The sequence below is a fragment of the Balaenoptera ricei genome, chromosome 13 (assembly GCF_028023285.1).
Source record: "Balaenoptera ricei isolate mBalRic1 chromosome 13, mBalRic1.hap2, whole genome shotgun sequence".
NCBI classification, from domain to species: domain Eukaryota; kingdom Metazoa; phylum Chordata; class Mammalia; order Artiodactyla; family Balaenopteridae; genus Balaenoptera; species Balaenoptera ricei.
In genome coordinates this window covers 21,516,357-21,537,411 of record NC_082651.1, presented here as the reverse complement: position 1 = coordinate 21,537,411, position 21,055 = coordinate 21,516,357, and the positions used below count along the sequence as shown (strand labels likewise).

The 21,055-nt window shown below is 40.5% G+C and overlaps 1 protein-coding gene and 1 non-coding gene across 4 annotated transcripts in view; one reads left to right on the top strand and one right to left on the bottom strand.

Annotated features, from left to right (window-relative positions):
- Window positions 1–21,055, top strand: part of CTNNA2 (catenin alpha 2) — a 1,194,816-nt gene that overhangs the window by 123,835 nt on the left and 1,049,926 nt on the right. The gene's annotated exons all lie outside the window — the stretch shown is intronic.
- On the bottom strand, window positions 10,144–10,246 carry LOC132347173 (U6 spliceosomal RNA). The gene has a single exon (XR_009497127.1). It is a non-coding gene; the product is annotated as a U6 spliceosomal RNA (small nuclear RNA).

The window sequence follows — 21,055 nt, the reverse complement described above, 5'->3', positions numbered from 1 at the left end:
TGGGTTATTATGATGAGTCAGTGTAGTTTCATTGTTGGTAAAAAATGTACCATTCTGGTGAGTGATGTTGATAATGGGGAGTGCTATGCATATGGGGGCACAAGGGGTATGTGGGAAATTTTTGTACCTCCCACTCAATTTTGTTGTACCCTTAACTGCTCTAAAAATAAAGTCTTAATAAACAAATATATATGTATCTAAATTAAAGCTAAAAAAGAAAAATTACACACTTCTTAAAACTCTAAGGTTACGAGTAGTCTTCCAATATTATTATACAACTAATAATGAAAGATGAATTCAGTGTTCTACCTCTCTTTTTCTCTTTTAAAAATCTGTAAGATGTAATAAATGTCCAGGGCATAAGAATTGTCTTTTATTTGCTGTATAGTGGGGAAAGCTGTCATCTTCCAATGAAATAGAGCTGTTTTATTTTGCATCATTTTCTAATTTGCAAGCATATATGGTAAAAGCAGAATAAGTAGAAATGAATTTTTCAAGTTCATAGATACATGAATACACTGAATTATTGATTTCATTGACACATTGATTTAAAAGTGTCCTGTATAATGGGCAGTGCTCTTGGTTCCAGGATGTGAAGATGCATGAGACTCTGCCTATTTGAGGGAAGAACATATAAACACCTAATTAAAATAAAGAACAATTTGCTGTGCCAAGTAGTCAAATCTCTGCCTAGAATGCCTTGTGAACCAAGAAACATAGAAGACCAAAAAAAGCATGCTTTTGTTGAGACATGGAAGATCAGTGGGAGTTTGTCTGCTGGGCAAGAGAGACCCACACAGAGAGTGGTTTTGCATAATCTTGTATATTTGAGTCAGCATATGTGTCCTAGGAATAGCAAATGGGTTTGTGTGTGTGTGTGTGTGTGTGTGTGTGTTTGGACTGCTGAGATGGGAAAGGTGTGGAAAACGAATGTGAAGCTGGAAAGTATGATGGAGGAGGCATGAGGAGCAGCGTGGACAGGAAAGCAGGGCTAGATGATGAACAACCTTGTGTGATAGGAGATGATGGCAAGTAACTGAAGGATCTTAGGTTGCCTTGTAAAAGACAACATTGGATTGTAGTTTAGAACAATTGCTCTGGGGCTAGTGCAGTAGGCTATATGGAGAGGTCTGAGATTGGGGCAGGGAGATGGAGATATTACAGTAGGAAACATTTCCAGAACAGTTATAGAAATATTATATAACTAGCAATTTTAAATACTTAATATTTTTGCTTAGGTACTGAATATTGATTCATTTTGGTAAAGATGTGTAGTTAGATGCAGGTTTTCCAAGTTCTCCTTTCCCTGGGTCTTACCTTCTGTGTAACTCTTTCTCCTCCAGACTGCTTCTATGGCAGAAGTTCTGGATACTGTAGCTCTGGGAATTTATTTTGGTCCTACATTATGAGATCACCATTCAAACATGAAGGAAGGAGTTACAGAGTTGATTCTAAAGATACAGATGGTTTTTCCAAGGGAAGAATGTGTTGTTTCAAAAAACCAGATTTCTTCCAACTCTAAAAGCCTATCGTTCTTAGTTATTTCAGCTATGGCCTTCTGTTTTGCCATAAACCATAAAAACAAGTTAGCATATGAATTCAAGGAGTATAGAAGCTCCCAGAGTTGTCTGAAATATGCCAAGGAGGGTTTGACACACATAATAATAATGCTACACATCCATGTTCTCACAGCTACTTTAGGGGAAATTTGTGGGATGATTATTATCCTGTAAATACCCTGTACAGAGCTGCCTGCCACCTCCTCCTAGTAGCAGATTTCCAATGGGTGTGTGACCAATCTGGTAGAACAGATAAAGTGCAATTTCACTATTTTTGGCTGGTTATATCTTAACTGTGATTACATCACAGTTTAAATTCTGTCTCCATAAACATACGGTCGAACTCCCTTGTTATATCATGGTACTTCTCTGTTAAATCATACTTTCTGTTGTAGGTATCAAAATGGAATTCCACTATGGTATATTTTGATGGTTCATCTTTTGTGCTTCAAATGACTTAGAAATTTTTCACGTTAACTCCCTGTCTAAACATATTCAGTTGATGATTTATTTTTGGAGCTATAATTAGTTTATTTAGTATTTAACTACACATCCTGAAAGTGTTAACATTTCTTGTTCAAGGTTTTTGATACTTGATGTCTTAAAAACACGTTTGTTTTTTTTAATACAGACATTCTACTTAATGAGAGAATACATACTGTTCCTTGAATAGCCTTGACATTGTGCCGAATTGTAAGGATGTTATGGAATGATGAATTCTTTGCTCAATAGATTGAATGTATAGTTCCATAGTGTATATTTATTTTTAAAAAAATAGTCTATTTCTGATTTTAAGTCATTCTTCAGGTCCTTGTGGAACTTAGTTGATATTTTGACCTAGGTTTTTCCAATTTCAAAAACATATTTTTTTTAAATTAACAATTTAAAATCAGAGAAGTTGCCTGAAGTTGGTGAAGTTGTCAATTGTGGAACAACTTAATTTTTTTCTTTGTAAAACTTTTATTATTTTTGCACTAAAGAATTATTAACATTTTTCTTAAGAGTATGGTCCAGACTGAATTAGTTTTTTTTTTCCAGGGAACCAATACAGATTATTCCTACTGATTTCTGTTTTCTGCCAGGGATATCACTTAATTTGTTAAGATATTTTTCCCAATGGAATTTTTCTCCTGTAGCTTTTAGATAACCTCTGACTTGCTTTCTCCCAACTTCACCAACTTCTTTATTGGTTTTGTTTTCTTCCACTTGACAATATTATTCCTATCCTTTTACATTGTTTTCAAGAGATTTTTCTCTCTTATCTCATTGGCAGCAGTTTTGTTCTCTTTCCCCCTCTTCACAGCTGTGCCCCTTCAGGCGTATTTTTCAGAAACCTAACAACTCTGCCTTTGGGGTTCACTCTACTGCTAAAAGCCCCACGTTTGTTTCCCTTTGCACTGAGAATAAAGTCCAGATTTTTGCCCTTGTCCTGTGAGCCTTCCTGTGACCTGTCCTCTTCCCAGTTCTCAAATTCCCTCAAAGTCCTGTGTCTAAATCATCTAACACTCCAAATTGTCCCATCTCTTCCCTTTCCCTCTTCCTCTGTGCTCTAGCCACATTGGCCTTTGTGCAGTTGCCCAAACATTATGAGAACCTAAACATAATGAGAATCATGTTTTATAAATTTGATCAGTGAAATAAATGACTGGCATTTGAATTTCAGAGGTAAAATATATGAAAATTAAAAATTTCAATTGAAAAAATAGAGTACCAATTTGCCCTCAAAACAACTGTCTATGCAGAAGAGTGAAGAGTACTTGTTTCCCAAACTTGCATTGATGCCCTTTCAGGTATTTTAATCTTGGGCATATTTTGGTAATCTTTTTAACATGAGAAGAACATAGCTTTGAGTTGATTAATTATTTTTAAAAATTCCTGAACCCTTAATCCTTTGGCATTATAGCTTCCAGCACTGCCTTTTGGGGTGGTGCTGGTTCTGATGATTGATAGGCCAAGGAAGTAGTTGTGTGGAATGAGTGGCTGAGATGGAGAGAAGGAAAAGTCAGAGACTGGACAATTTGGAGTGTTAGATGATTTAGACACAGGACTTTGAGGTCATCAAGAATAATACCAAAGGTTAAAGAAGAATGGTGCCAGGTGATGAAGGCATCTGTGATATAGGTGGATTGAATCCTAGTGTCTTGACAGATGATAGGGGGAGGAGAGACTGCTGAAGGGATGCTCACTAAGTATCTGTTTGTATGGGTGTATTAATCATGTTTTATATTTTTTTGTATTTTATGATGTTTTAACATCTTGGTGCCTTACTAGTCCTGGAGAGCCTCCCTCCCAGGGCTGGCTGATTCATAAAGACAGTAAATAACTTGCCTGGGAGCATGCCCTTCATGAGTTAACCAACCAATCCAAAGCCCGTAGATGCAACCACCTCGTTTATCTACCTCTCACACACCAAGCCAATATTTCTCCTGTCCTAAATCACTCCAGGGCTAGGTATCAGACAACTGTGGACCACCCCTATAGTTCAGAGCCTGCTGAAATTATTCAAACTGTCCAATTATACACTTACTTACACTTACCTATCCTGAGTCACCCATTTCTTCCCTTGGAAACCATGATAAAGTCTCTGGACCCTGCTCTCCCCTCATCCCTTTCTGCCTCCTGACTAACCCCAGTGCTTCCCCATGTGGCACTGTGGTATATAGCATGCCTCCTTTTCTTGGTAACTATAACAAAGCTTCTTTCAATGGCACTGACTTCTCCATAACTCAGTCACCTCTGTGAATTAAATCCCAGGCACAATTAGAACAATGCGGAGACGCTGTGTGTGTCTAACCACAAAGAATTGGGCCGGAAAATTAAATAAAATAGCCTACTATGTAGCTTTTATACACAGAAACACAGTAACATTGAAAACCAATCTACCATGTAAAAGAAACAACAAACAAGGCAGGTTGTTTAAAACAGTGTACATGCTGTTTCTAATTTTAAAGAAAAACTTTCAACATACACAGTGTGAGACACAGAAACAAACAGTCTGGCGTGAAAGACATCAAAATGTTGAGTGGAATTTGGGGAAACCTTTCTTTTTGTTTATATATATTTCCTAATTCTTTTCCAATTATTATGAATTATTTTGTATGATTCAAAGTTTAAAGGTGGTGTCACTTAACCTAACTTTTGCCCCTTTGGGGCATTAAAACCTTGATCGTGACTGTGATGGAGGAGCCACTGATCCAGGTACATATACCAAACAACACCATGTGGGTGAGCCTTCAACTTCTTTCTACAACTGAATTTTTTTTCCCTTTGCAAATGGTTGAGTTTGTCTCTAAGCTGAGAATTATGTACATTTTACTATACACATAAATGTAACAATGTACAAATAATCGATAGTATATTGGGATAACAATTTCCATGTCTTGGTCACTGAAAACTGGTTAAAACGCTTCATTGTGCAGGCTCTGTTCCTGGCTGTGTTCTTTTCTTCTTTGTTGTGGGATCCTGTTTTGTGTGTTCCATGGCAGGTTTTTTTTTTGCTGCTGCATTTTACTGAGGCTCTGAGTTTCTCTGGTGTATTTCTCAGCATTCTCTCCAAGCACAGTCGTTTTGGAGGTTTCCCTTTTCTCTCCTATGCTGTGCTCATAATGCTGCATGCCTGGTATGCTAAGTCCTAATTTTGCTTTTATCTGTCCGTTCAACCAGTTCTGTCAATGTGGGTGTATCGTCCTGCATGTATTATCTCCACCAGCTACATGCTTGTTAGGATCAATGTCCTGTATGCCCACGAGAGGTGTATACTCTTACACTTTTTTTACACTTCTTTTGTGTGTTTTGTGTGGGCAGGGTTATTCATCTTTGGGGTCCAAGCTGAAATGACTTTTCCACTGCCCAGAGTCACAGAACCGCTGCATGTCTCCCAGGCAGAAGTACCTTAACAGTGTTTGCTCTCTAACCAGCGGGTTGTTTCATAGTGAATCATTTTCATATATACAGTGCAGCCCTTTTAGATAGGAGAGGAGTTGGTGGCACTTCTTTCATGAATACTGAGGAAATCTTTAGGTGGTTTTGGCCTATAAATATACAAGAAACCCTAACTCTCATAGAACATGAAAGGAATTAGTAAAGTGGGATAATATTTGTGACACATGAAGTTCAGAGCACATTAATGCCTTCCTCTTATTGTCTTCCATATTCTGCAAAGCAGAAAAAATACAGTTGGCTCAAATCTGCAAAGGTGAAGTGCTATCTTTTTATTTTCTAAATGCCTAAACCACTAACTCTATCATCCTTCTGGTCTCACTGAAGCAGTGCCTCAGCCTGATTTTCCTAGTCATTAGTTTTGCAGTGTCTTGATTGAAATAACAATTTTAGGTGAGTTAAGATTTCTAGGACCTGTGGTATATTCCACTGAAGATAGATTTGTTTTATGTCCCTTGAATTGTTTTTATGAATGCAATTCACATATTTTTATACCCCTATAATTTTCACGTTCAGCTGACTATGTAGTTAAAGGTATATATTTCTTGATTGTGAAACAGTTCCAGTGGTTTCGGGTGCATGTGCTTTTCTTTCAGATCTCAGGTCTCTATAATGAGGCTAATTTAATTCCTTCCAATGAAATATTTTAAGGTCTTTTTATTAAAGCAGGAATTAGAATAATTATCATTATTTATAAAATACTGCTTAATATAAAAGGAACTCCAAAGAAATTACAATCACTCTGTAAAATTGAAAGTAGAAAGCACTTAAAAATGCATGGGGGCTTCCCTGGTGGCGCAGTGGTTGAGAATCTGCCTGCCAATGCAGGGGACGCGGGTTCGAGCCCTGGTCTGGGAAGATCCCACATGCCACGGAGCAGCTAGGCCCGTGAGCCACAACTACTGAGCCTGCGCGTCTGGAGCCTGTGCTCCGCAACAAGAGAGGCCGCGACAGTGAGAGGCCCGCGCACCGCGATGAAGAGTGGCCCCCACTTGCCGCAACTAGAGAAAGCCCTCGTACAGAAACGAAGACCCAACACAGCCAAAATAAATAAATAAATTAATTAATTTAAAAAAAAAAAATGCATGAATGTAAAATAAAGTATGCTTCAATAAAAATTGTGTGCTGAGCCAACTTGTATTTTAGAACAGAACTTGGAGTGTTCTGTTTACATCTAAATGAGCCCCTAGAACAGAAAATTTTAATTTTAAAAGTATCTCCTAAAGTAACAATATGTATATTTCCTCTAATTAATCAACAAATATCTAATGAGGATCAATAATGTGTTCTGCAATGTACTTCTAATTTGTTATTTACCTGAGCTGGTAAACTTACCACACTTGTGGTGGTAGGTGTCATGTGAAAAAAATATTCATGTGGCCCAAGACATGGCATAGAATTAAGGGCTATTTTAGGTATGAGTAGTATTTCTCAACAAGGTCACTATTGATATTTTGGGTGAGGGTATCCTTTTTAGCATGGGACTTCAACTTTGCATGACATTAATCAACCCTGACCCTATAGAACTTCATGATGATTGGAACATCCACAATGGCCCTTGGAAAACGTTATCTGGTGATACAGCCCCGAGCTGAGATCTGCTGATATGGAATAGGGTCTGGCAAACATTTTTCTGTAAAGAGCCAGATACTAAATATTTTCAGGTTTGTGGGCCACACAGTCTCTGTTACAACTACTCAACACTTCTGTTGTAGCAGGAAAGCAACTGGAGACAATATGAAAAAGGGTGACTGTGTTCCAGTAAAACTTTATTTGCAAAAACAGGTGGTGGGCAAAGTTTGCCTTTGGGTTATAATTTGCCAGCCCCTTTGTATGTACTGCAAGTCTGCCAATTTCAACCTAAAGAATGCTTGAAAACAATCAGTAGTTTGTCAATTAGGAGGGTTTTGGGCTGCAAATAATATGAAAACATATCTACTGTTTCTAAAGACAGGATAGTTTCAGTCTTGGCTAATTGAATGTATTATTGTCATAAAATACCCAAGTGGCTTCCTTCTTTCTACTCTGTTATCCTTAGCTGTGGTCATTATTTCTTCTCATTGTCACAAATGGATGCAGCAGTCACATGTAGTTAATAGTAGTGCACAGGGAAGGATAACATGTCTGTCTGTTCCCTAAGAAAACCTTTCCCAGAAGTCCTTAGCTGACTTGCTGTCAGATCTCATTTGGTGACAAACCCAAACTTAAACTAAGAAATGGCAAAGTGGAAATTCCAATCATGTGGAATTCCACGTAATTGCCATGGAAAAAGACTATGATTCTTTCTCGGGCTGGAGAAGGATCAAGCCCTAACTCAAAGCTGTGGATATACAATATTTGAATGAACTGAGATTGTGTTTGAAAGAAAGAGCAGCAAGCTTTGAGGGATTAGTGGAGGAAAATGTCTGTGAGATGCAGTATTTTCCATATCAGTTATATTATATTCAGAGGGAGTATTCATGCATGCCTGTCTTTGGTCAGAGGAGAGAGAGGAGCCTGAATCAAGGTTCTACCCACTGATTACAGGTAATCTCTCTCTAGTATTGAAGAGCCAATGTAGAGTCATACTTCCTGTTGTGAGGTCCATAATACCAGTGTGTGAAAGACAGTATTTAAATTTGGTTAACAAAGATTACTTGGTAGTCCTTAAGGAACATCTTCAATAAGCCCCCAGATAATCGTACCTAGTTAGTGTGTCATATGGTTTGTATTATAAAAACTGAAAATAAGTAGTTGAAAAGCATTCTCACTGAAATGTTGTAATTATTTTAGTGTGAAAGGGAATATAGAAGACTATCTGGTTCTTTCTGGCTCACAAACGTGCTGCCCTAGAATTTCAGGTAAAACAGGTGATTTGCCAAGAGAATCATTTGGGTGGCTGGAAAGTAAAGATATAAGTAAAAACTAGGTTTCCCACTTCCTGTGCTATGTTCCCTGCATTACATCATGACATTCCTGTAGCAAAGTGCCTTCTCGAAAGACCTTATGCTTGTCAGTAGGGATGGCTCTAATTCAAGTTCTAAATTTTTTCCTGGAGTTCTTCCTGAATTTTGAGCTCTTTAAGCTGTCAGTATTGGGGTTGAACAAATACCCTTAGATGCACCTATGTTTACTTTAGTGATTTGGAAGAGTGACACAGTAATGTTTTGTGGGTAAATTTGTTCAAGAGGCCTTGTTTTGCATCTCCCTCACATCACATCAGCCTCTTTTATGCCAATCATTACTTATGTGTTTATTAAAAAAATTAAATTCTCAGTACTGTCCTCAAGGATTCCAACATTCTAATGCGATAAAGACAAATGAATGAACAATTAAAATAGAGTGTGATTTAGGACACACTAGAGGGAAGCATAATGTGCTCTGAGAACAAGAGTGGGTCTGAGCAGGTCAAGGAATGATGCCTGAGTTGAGTTTCAAAGGATAACTGAGAGTAAATCAAGGGAAGAAAACAGGGAAGGAGCTTCCCTGTGGAAGGAATGACATGGCAAAAGTTTAGAGGTATCAGAGAATATAATATATTTGGAGAACAACTAGCAGTTCACTAAATCTAGAGTTTATAAAAACGTAAGATGCAAGGTGGATGAATGCTGAGTAATGAGTCAATACTGAAGGACAGTAAATATAATTGAAACTTTATCCTTTTGCAGTGGAAGTCATCAGAGGCTTTTCTATAGACAGTGACCTGATGTAATTTATATTTTGGGGAAAAAATCACTGCAGAATAGGGGAGGAAACAGAGGGGCTAAGACTGAAGGCAACATGACCAGTCAAGAGGCTTTTCAATAATCTATGGAAGAAATAATGAGAGCCTTGATCAAGGCAGTAGTGATGGAGAAAAAAAAAGTGATATTTATGAAATATTAGAGGTAGAATTTATTTGACTTGATGAGTGTTTTGATGTAGGAGGTAAGGGAAAGGAAAGGAATTAAAAATGACTCCTAGATTTCTGACAGGGCTTGATGGATAGTGAGTGGTTCTACTCATTGACATATGACATAGGAGTTGGACCAGTTTGGGGGGGAACTGATGAGTTTACTTTTAAGCATGTTGACTTTGAAGTGTTTGGAAAACTAGTATTAATAAATAATTGCTTATAAGAGGCTGAAACCAGAGCAGGAGCCCTGAGCTGAGAAATAGATTTGGGAGCTTTCAACATAATGTGAACTACTGACATGAATGAGACCACCCAGAGACTGTGTGTAGAGCATGGAAAAACTAAGAACAGGTTGCCAAGAGGGTAGAGGAAGACCAGGAGAGAGGGGTGACCAGGAGAGAGTGGTGTCCTTGAAGCCAAGGAAAGAGTACAATATTAATATTGTCAAATACTGCTCAGAGGTCAAGTAAGATAAGAACTGAAAAGGGGCCACTGGATATTTTGAGATGATAGATTTATCTTTATTTAGATAAGGTATATGTGACCATTATGTAAGTTGAATATATATGGATAGATATACATATAGTGAAAATATATATATTTAGTGGAAATATACATAATTATGTATAATTTAGGAACTGCCATAAATCCCATCACCCAGCAGAACTATTGCTAAAATTGTGATGTGTGTCTTTCTAGATTTTTTCCTGTGTGTAAATATATTCTCTATCTAGATATATGTCTATATATAACAAAATGAGTTCCTACTATAAAAATATGAGACACTGCATGAATTTGCTTGTCATCCTTGTCCAAAGACCATGATAATCTTCTCCACGTCTTTCCAATTTTAGTATATAAGCTGGGGAAGCACACAGCGTCCATTGAATTAAGCAACTAGGAGATCATTTGTAACTTTGCAAGGCTAATTTCAGTGGAATGTTGAGGGTAGGAGCCAGATTGTGTGGGATGGGGAATGGGTAGGCAGTGAGGAAATGGAACAAACATTGTAGACCGCCCTCTCAAGAAACCAGGCAGCAAAGGGAAAGGGAAGTAGAAGATGTCAAGAAAGGAGTAGGATGGAGAGTTTTTATTTTCTTTTGTATTTTCAGTTTTTACTTGGACAAGGACTTCCCACTGACTAGAAGGAGCCAGCAATCAGGGATGAACTGAAGATACAAAGCAGAGGTTGTGATTGATGGAACTGAGGCCTTAGGAGGCAGGAAGGGAAGGGGTGTAGAAAAGAGGGACCAAACCTATCTTCCAAGAAGGCAACAGGGAAGGAAATGAGAGCGGGAAAATATGCTGATAAGTTTATGGATGACTCACCTGAGGTGATTCTGGTCACCTCAGAATGAAGATGGCTGGTACCCATAAGTAGTCAGTTATTTGATGAAGTCTTTTTGAACTTGCATGAAATAAAAAACTGCCATATTGGATAAGATGCATTATCTATTCACTTGTATCCTGAGAACGATGCCAAGAGATGTATGTTAGAAAGGTCTAGTCTTCTCTGACAAAATGTAAGGTCAGAAATGGTCCCCAAATGCTTTAGTTACCTTAAATAACCTATTATGATTTATTATCTACATATTTCTGTGAAGCTACTTGAAGCTGTGTACTTTGTTAGTTTGTCTGCCTCCTGTGAAGTAAAGTATTTAACCTAGGGAAATTTGCATTGTATGGTGGGGAAAACAGATTTGAAACAAATCTTGGTTGAATTCCATCAACTTTAGGAAAATAACAACATTCTTGTGCTTTAGTTCTCTTATCTTATAAAACTGGGATACTATCGTATTGACCTCAGGGCAAATAGAAGATATCGTAAGGTAATAATATATGTGAGTGTTCACCACATACTAGTGTCTTCATACATTACTTTGTTGTACACATCTTGTCACTCTCAGTGATCCAGGGCTCTCTTTCACTCCTGTACACCAGGATTTGCTGATAGAAACATGAAACTCTTAATGATTATAAACTTTGGCCCATGACCAGGAGAAATCTTGGGCCAGGTTCAGAGAAATCTTTGTTGCTGTGAAATGTAAATATCATGAACTAAATGTAAAGGACTACTACTTTGAAGTGTACAGACTCAACAGCCCATTTTCATTTCCTAAATGCCATGGTACATTTTATTTTTGTATTTACAGAAGCATATCGCGTGAGGTACTTTTTGTCTCATAAGCACAAAATTTAATGCCGCAGATGACCAGAAGGAAACCTGGGTTATTGTTTCTCTTTTCACATATGATTTTCTATAACAACAAGCTTAATAAGGTGATTTACCAGCAGGCATATATGCTGAGTCCCACTGGTACTGAAATATCAATCTTCACTACAAAAGACTTCTAAGCAAATATAATTGCTATATTGTGTTATGACCTCTCAAGTCTAGTAATTCAATTGAATGGGGCAAGGATAACACAATGCAGGTAAATTATCTCCCATTTTACTAAGCTGCCACAGATGCACAGCAGTACCTGATGGTTACACCAGGTGAATAAGCCACTTTAAAATAGGAAACTGGGGCTGCCCTGGTGGTGCAGTGGTTGAGAATCTGCCTGCCAATGCAGGGGACACGGGTTCGAGCCCTGGTCTGGGAGGATCCCACATGCCGCGGAGCAACTAAGCCCGTGAGCCACAACTACTGAGCCTGCGCGTCTGGAGCCTGTGCTCCGCAACGGGAGAGGCCGCGACAGTGAGAGGCCCGCGCACCGCGATGAAGAGTGGCCCCCGCTCGCCGCAACTAGAGAAAGCCCTCGCACAGAAACGAAGACCCAACACAGCCAAAAATAAATAAATTAATAAATTTAAAAAAAAAAAATGTAAAAAAAAAATGGGAAACTGAAAGAGGCAGCGGTATTAGGCTTAAATCATTTGAGTTTCTGCAACTTAATTCCTTGTTAACTCACCAGCACATCAATGGATTTAACTTTGACTTTTAAAATAAAATATAATAACACACTAGAGCTTGCTTTAAAAATACAAATCCTTAAATACTAATTAAGTATTGTTATAATCACTGAACAATTTAAAGTAGCTGAACAATTTTAAATATCTGTATTTATTTCTTTGTATCATGTCTTAATATTCTGATTACTTTGTCTTCTTGAATCTCCATCCTGGGGTTACTTGAATGCTTTTTCATACTCTTGCTCACTTTTGTTTTTGGCATTTTTCTGGCAGCAGTTCAAAAGGGCGTTCAGTATTTCCCCGTTATTCTGTTGCACAAACTAATCAATATCGCTCCACCAGTGCATGCAAAGTTCGGAGATGCTGGTTACCTACCACCTGATTTAAGTGCCCTGGTGAAATGGAAGGATACTTGTCCTAGAGGTGTCAATCCTCAGCCAAGCTCACGCTCTGAACACTCCTTGCTCGGTGAATGGTTCTTGCTTGTACATCTGATGAGTCAGAGCCAGTCTCATCTCACCAATCAGCATTAACAAGTCTGATACACCTTGATGTTTCCCACAGCATTTGCCTGGGCCTTGCTCACATTGGCTGGTTAGTACATTTGCCGTGAATGAGTGAATGGATGGATAAATGGATGAAGGAAGGGAGAATTGGAGCATATGGGATTTGACTTTTCTGCTAGAATATGGAAGGCACTCTGAGGGAGGAAAACCACTTTCATTTTTCAGGTAAGTGGTATCTAAAGTGGTGCATTCTGAGTTGAAAATCTCCTTTTTGCATAAGAGCACTGGTATTGTATTTTAACTAGAGTCATTTTGTGTGTGCTTGTGTGTGTGTCTGATTGTGAGACTTGAACTTGGCAAAGAATCAAGTCCACGAGTACTCATAACATTTTTACTAAATGTTCAGTACTGTCCTAATCATTGTAAAGGGGGCAAAGTCCCTGTCCCTGAGTGTATTTGAGAGGACAAAATTTATATAAAGCATATAGAGAGCAGTACAAGGCAATCTGTATTCAAATTAAATATGTGGTAGCTATTCTGATTAGATGGAATACTGATGGCATTCAGAGAAAGGAAGAGTCATTGGGCCTTGGGGACAAAAGGCAATTTTGGTCAATGAGGAGAAGAAAGATTTCCTAAGGGCTATTGTGGGCCAAATTGGAGAGCTTGTACAATCCTTCACAAAGAGTTCACCTCGTGGATCTCAGCAGAGAATCAAATACCAAGGCAGACCTCACTACTTTGCTGAAGGAAGCCCTCAGGCTACTTTTTCCTGAGCAAAATGACACCCAGGTTTAAAGCATAATAAATAAAAACTAGTGATCCAGTTAAAATAAATAGTGAAACTGTGTATTTTTTTTAAATATGTAAATAAAAAGAAACCCAAATATAAATTTAAACATAAATATAAGTATAACATAAATAGTTTATAAATAAACTGTATAAATTTATATTCTCTAAACCATACCAAGATATCACTTGTTTTAGGTCTCTAAGAAGTCCTGACCTATATCTAAAAATATGTCCAAAAGATATTTAAAAAATTATTACTCCCTAGGAAATAGACTCTACTATTGAAAAGATAAAAAATTGATATTTGAAAAAAATTAGGTAAGTATTTGGGACATTTTATATATGTATACTTAAGCAAACATTTATGAAGGATGTAATTCCCTATTGTACAGATGATAGACAAGGGTCAAAAGCTTGATTTGTGCCCTAATGAGTTTAAAATCTAGTGGGTTATGTAAAACTAATGTCAATTTCTTAACAATGAGCCAGTTACGAAAAAAGTAAGGTCTTCTGTTACTGACTGTAAATCCAGTACAAATTTAGGGTTTATGGAGAAGACACAATGTGAAATCAGTGTCTGGATTTTGGAGGATGACAAGGAATGTGTTCCAGGTGGGGATTTTGGGAAGTGGCATGAACCCTACATTATAATGTGGTCCAAACCTGATTAGAGCAGAAGACTTATGTTAAAGAAATAAGATCCAGTAGACCATGGTCAGAAAGTAGAATGACAGCCTTGTTACAAAGACTTGGGACTTGTTGGACAAGAGAGTCAAGCAGTTACTTTGGGCTAGAAAAGAAATGTTTCCAAAAATTAGTTTGGGTGGAATTATACAGCAAGATGAAAGATAAGGATAGCAGTTTACGGTTATTTTGCTATAATCTGAATATGAAATGTTGAGATTTTTATGAAGATTAAAGTTATATAATCATTGCGTATGGAATTCTAATTTACAGGAGGTTAGAAGGACATAGAATAAGTTAATTGCCAATTAAATAATATGTTCCTATTAAATAATTTGAAGTTACTTTTGTATTATAAAGATAATTTCTCAAAATATGTTGTCTGAAATATTAACGGTTCTTATTTTCGGTTTTTGGAATCTACTGCCTAAATCAGAATTGCAATGCTGCTGAAGGATAATAGGTAGAACAGTGTTAACCTTTGGTCAGATATATTTTGTTTAGAAAAACAGAGTGCTTGTTGGGACTTCAGAAACCTAACTGCATATAGATTCAGCACTGCTTATCTGGATAACACATATGTTTACATCTGAATGGAAAACGAGCCATAATTTAGGAGTAGACTGAGTCTGTTTATGCTCCAAAATGAATTTAAATGATGAGACTATGAATGTAGTGAAAAGCAAGGAAATGAATATGACAGATACTAGTTTTCATTTTGAATTTCAAATTACTGGCTTTCTATTAGTATACACCAAGAGTAGTAAATTTCTATTAAGTTGGCACATAGTTTTAAATTTTATGTGTATGCTATTATAAGTATAAAAACTCATTTCAGTGAGATATGGACATGGTTATTTCTTTTTTAATCAGCAAGCTCTAGGCTATATACTATTAGTCTAAACTTGTCATCCTGGCGACCTTCAGGCTGTGGAGCTTTCTTCATATAGTCCTTTTTTGGTGACGTTTTGTTTATCTGGGTAGAAGCAAAAAGAGGCTCTGAAGAGGATTTAATAGTTTAATACTTATTTAATATGTGTTTAAAAATACTAAGGTATTCTTTAGTAGGCATTTATACTTAGACATGAAGTGTTATTACAACCTTTTTTTTTTAAATTAATTTATTTATTTTTGGCTGTGTTGGGTCTTCGTTTCTGTGCGAGGGCTTTCTCTAGTTGCGGCGAGCTGGGGCCACTCTTCATCACGGTGCGCGGGCCTCTCACTATCGCGGCCTCTCTTGTTGCGGAGCACAAGGTCCAGACGCGCAGGCTCAGTAGTTGTGGCGCACGGGCCTAGTTGCTCCGCGGCATGTGGGATCTTCCCAGACCAGGGCTTGAATCCTTGTCCCCTGCATTGGCAGGCAGATTCTCAACCACTGCGCCACCAGGGAAGCCCCTACAACCTTTTAAAATTATTAGAATGATGTTTTTCCTCAGCAGTGTTTCTTTCTGTGTTTTGTTAAAAGGTACGGGTTTACCATACATAGAAGTCTTGACGATATTGCAGTACTTGAGGGTAGCGTTAGAGTTAACTGCCCCACCCTCTTCCACTGCAAATAGCAAAGAACAGTTGGAAATTACACATCACTTCAATTTTGGTTAAAAATGGTGATGGATCTTCTAATTGCAGCAGCAACTTGCATCTTGGGTCACCTGTCAGTTCACTGAGCAAGGGCTTTGAATGGTTATCACGTAGAGGACAGTGATGGGTGACATGCTGCCTCCTTAGAGTCAGAGGAAGAGAAAATGAGCTGAAATTGAGCAAAGTTAATGGTGGAAAATAAGAAGCAGGACTTTTCCATAGTTAAGCTACTTGATCAGGCCATTTCCATACCCAGGGTACTACCAGGAAGAGTGCTGAATACCCCTCACCTTCCGTTTAGATTTACTCTCTAGGGGTGTTTGAAGTATAATCAGATGCCTCCTTCTCTGTTTTTGTTTCTCAACTTCTACTCCTGCCTGTGATGCATATACACACATACTCTTCTCAACTATAGAAAAAAGCCCCTCTTACAATAGGGGGCCTGAATATTAGAGGTACCTTCCTTTATTAACAACAGAAAATGAGAACTGCTATTGTATTTTAGATAATATTTTTGGAAGACTTATTTTTGTAGCCCTCAAATAACTTCAAATTACTTAGGAATACAGTTTCTTTTTTTTTTTTTTTTTAATTTTATTTATTTATTTATTTTTGGTTGTGTTGGGTCTTCGTTTCTGTGCGAGGGCTTTCTCTAGTTGCGGCGAGCGGGGGCCACTCTTCATCGCGGTGCGCGGGCCTCTCACTGTCGCGGCCTCTCTTGTTGCGGAGCACAGGCTCCAGACGCGCAGGCTCAGTAGTTGTGGCTCACGGGCCCAGTTGCTCCGCGGCATGTGGGATCCTCCCAGACCAGGGCTCGAACCCGTGTCCCCTGCATTGGCAGGCAGATTCTCAACCACTGCGCCACCAGGGAAGCCCCAGGAATACAGTTTCTTTGGAAACATTTATTCTCCCTTAAGCAATTATACCTTGACCTTCATTTCTTCTTTCGGTGAACTGAGGGGTGTGACCCTCTCCCCCTGTTACTTTACATTCTTCACAGGGATCACTACTATGGCAGTGATCCTCAGTAGAAAAGGCATCTTCTGGGGAAATTGTCAGAACTTTTGGGGATATTGGGGGTTGGCGCACATGTGGTTTAAAACAAACCCAAATGATTTTGGTATGCCATTTCATTTCCCTGTTAAGAATCGCTTCAAGGCATTGGATCCCCTAAAAAGCATAAGTACCTTTCAGAAAATATAATAATGATTCCAGTGATAATTGTAATAACAGCAGTGTTATTGCTCTGGTCCCAGGATCTCCACAGAGATATCCCATATCTTCCTCATCACTGCTTCCCTGCTGGCGTGTGTGGCCGTGGGCTGTGATTACAGCAGTGATTCTCAAAGTGTGATTCCTGGACCAGTAGTATCATCTGGGTACTTGTTACAAGTGCAAAAAAAAAAATAGAAAATAAAAACAAAGCAGTTTCTCAGACCCATCCCAGACCTAATGAATCAGAAACTCTCTAGATGGGTTTGTGTACGAAGATGCCCTCCAGGTGACTGTGATACACACACAGATTCTAGAGCCACCTGTCATAGTTTCTTATTGCTGCTGTAAAAATTGACCACAAACTTAGCAACTGAAAACAGCACAGATTTCTTATCTTGTACTCTCTGCAGGTCAGAAGCCCAGGTGGGCTTGTCTGAGTCCTCTGCGTAACATCTTACAAGGCTGAAACCAAGGTGTTGACAGGGCCAAGTTCCTTACTGAAGGCACCAGAGAAGAATCCACTTCCAAGCTCATTCAGGGTTTTGGCTGAATTCAGTACCCAGTGACGGTAGAACGGAGGTCCTTGTTTCCTTGTTGGCGGTCAGCCAGGGCCCTCTCTTAGCTTGCAGAATCAACCCACATTTCTTTTCATGCTTTCCATATAGCCCCATCTAGCAGTGGTGGGTTGAGTCCTTTCCACACTTTGAATCCCTCTGCCTTCCTCTTCTGCCCTGCCTGACGTCCTTGTCTGCTGCATCTGTATGACTGCCTCTTCTACCCACAGCCAGGAGAAAGCTGTTTTTAAGGGCTCAGCTTTACATTGGGCCCACATAGGTAATCCAGGGTCATCTACCTATTTTCAGGTCCAGTGATTAGTAACCTTAATTATATCTGCAAAATCTCCTTTACGATGAAATTTAACATATTCACAAGGGGTCCAAGGTCATGGGGACCAAAATTCTGTTTACTTGGTGAAACTCATCACAGGGTCTTTCTTTCAGCTTTGTCAGGGTGCTTTGTTGCTCACCAGGTGGCCCAGCCTCACCACCAGCATCCCATTCTTGCCCAGGGACCAAAGATGGCTAGGGGAAACTGAACTGAGGACCTGCCCTGCCTCACCAGGAAGTGAAGCTGCATTTCCCATGGGCTCCACCTGTGCAGCAGGGCACCTGCCCTTTGTGTCCCTCCTCAGCCCCTCCCTCCCTCATTCTCCAGAAGGGGCTGGCTCCTGGTTTTTCCATTCCTGTCCACATCTCTGCTTTTTCCCATGGTTCAGAAGTACCATGGTGATGCTGGCATAGACCTAAGCCTAGGGATTCTTCTTTAGAAGCAGTAAGCATAGTGCTTATGAGAACAGACCCTAAAGCCAGGCAGTTTAGGTTCAAATTTTGTGACCTTGGGTAACTCTCTTAACTGTTTTATGCCTCAATTTCCCTGTCTGTAAATGGGAGATAATAATAATGTCAGATCATAAGCCAGTGTTATTATTACTTATGGAAGAAACAGTATGATTCAGTGTTTCCAGGCTTGATTCTTGAAATGCTGAAGAAACTTAGAAAATTCTCTCTCTTTTTCATATCTCACTTTTTCAACAAAGCTTTGTTGTAAAACATCTTGCCTTGCAGGGTCTCCATGGGTCCCCAACCCAATCGATGTGTTGAACTGGCTAGCGTGATAATCATACAGACAACATGGCAAAGAAGTAAAACTACCACTTTTTGCATATGCAATTATTTCATTTTCAGGACAAATTCATAATTTATATAAGGTCATTACCATTTTTGTTTTACAAGTGATGAAACTGAAGCTTAGGTTAAGTAGCTGACTCAATATCATACATATGGAGATAGGTGAATAAACCCACTATTAGTCATTAACTTCTCATGAATTTGCCTATCAACCAAAGCTAGCTTGTCTTCCAAGAAAGCCTCACAGAGTTTGTTGGCAGTAGTGCTCAGGATTGGTGAAAAGAGAAATTCATGAAGGGAACCTGAAGCTGGAGTCCTTTGGAGGGAAGGCAAGTTTGGGTGGCCTCCTGGGCAACTAAACAACATCCTGGACCATTGTTTTGCAAAAGAACAGTAGAAGGAATGGTGAGAACTTAGAAGGTTGAGGCAGAGGGCTCAAAGACATTTGTTCCGAGGGAGGAGCAAGATGGCGGAAGAGTAAGACGTGGGGATCAACTTCCTTCCCACAGATACAGTAGAAACACATCTACACATGGAACTGCTCCTACAGAACACCTACTGAACGCTGGCAGAAGACGTCAGACCTCCCAAAAGGCAAGAAAATCCCCACGTACTTGGGTAGGGCAAAAGAAAAAAGAAATAACAGAGACAAAAGAATAGGGACGGGACCTGCGCCAGTGAGAGGGAGCCGTGAAGGAGGAAAGGTTTCCACACACTAGGAAGCCCCTTCATGGGCAGAGACTGCAGGTGGCAGAGGGGGGAAGCTTCAGAGCCACGGAGGAGAGCGCAGCCACAGGGGTGCGGAGGGCAAAGCGGAGAGATTCCCTCACGGAGGATCGGTGCTGACCAGCACTCACCAGCCCAAGAGGCTTGTCTGCTCAGCCTCCGGGGCGGGCGGGGGCTGGGAGCTGAGGCTCGGGCTTCGGTGCTAGCCGGGAGGGAGTCTGGGAAAAAGTCTGCAGCTGCTGAAGAGGCAAGAGACTTTTTCTTGCCTCTTTGTTTCACGGCACGCAAGGAGAGGGGATTCAGAGCGCCGTCTTAACGAACTCCAGAGACAGGCGCGAGACGCGGCTATCAGCACGGATCCCACAGCAACAGGGGCACAGAGGGAAAAACGGAGAGATTCCCGCACAGAGGCTAGGCGCCGAGCAGCACTCACCAGCCCGAGAGGCTTGTCTGCTCACCCGCCGGGGTGGGCGGGGGCTTGGAGCCGAGGCTCGGGCTTCCGTCGGATCGCAGGGAGAGGACTGGGGCTGGCGGCGTGACACAGCCTGAGGGGGGCTAGTGCGCCACAGCTAGCTGGGAGGGAGCCCGAGAAAAAGTCTACAGCCGCCGAAGAGGCAAGAGACTTTTTCTTGCCTCTTTGTTTTGCGGCGCGCAAGGAGAGGGGATTCAGAGCACCGCCTAAATGAACTCCAGAGACGGGTGCTAGCAGTGGCTATCAGCGCGGACCCCAGAGGCGGGCGCGAGCCGTGGCTATCAGCGCGGACCCCAGAGGTGGGCAGGAGATGCTAGGGCTGCTGCTGCCACCACCAAGAAGCCTCTGTGCGAGCGCAGGTCACTCTCCACACCGCCCCTCCTGGGAGCCAGTGCAGCTCTCCGCTGCTGGGCTCCCGTGGTCTGGGGACAAATTCCCCGGGAGAACGCACGGCGCGCCTCAGGCTGCTGCAACGTCACACCGGCCTCTGCCGCCACAGGCTCGCCCCACATCCGTACCCCTCCCTCCCCCCGGCCTGAGTGAGCCAGAGCCCCCGAAGCAGCTGCTCCTTTAACCCCATTCTGTCTGGGCGGGGAACGGACGTCCTCAGGCGACCTAAATGCAGAGGCGGGTCCAAATCCAAAGCTGAACCCTGGGAGCTGTACGAACAAAGAAGAGAAAGGGAAATCTCTCCCAGCAGCCTCAGAAGCAGTGGATTAAAGCTCCACAAACAACTTGATGTGCCTGCATCTGTTGAATACCTGAATAGACAAGGAATCATCCCAAATTCAAGAGGTGGACTTTGGGAGCAGGATATATTAATTTTTCCCCTTTTCCTTTTTTTGTGAGTGGATATGTGTATGCTTCTTGCTATGTGGATGAAAGGCTCTTGGTGCTCCAGCCAGGCATCAGGGCTGTGCCTCTGAGGTGGGAGAGCCAACTTCAGGACACTGGTCCACAAGAGACCTCCCAGCTCCATGTAATACCAAACGGCGAAAATCTCTCACAGATCTCCATCTCAACATCAAGACCCAGCTTCACTCAATGACCAGCAAGCTACAGTGCTGGACACCCTATGCCAAACAACTAGCAAGACAGGAACA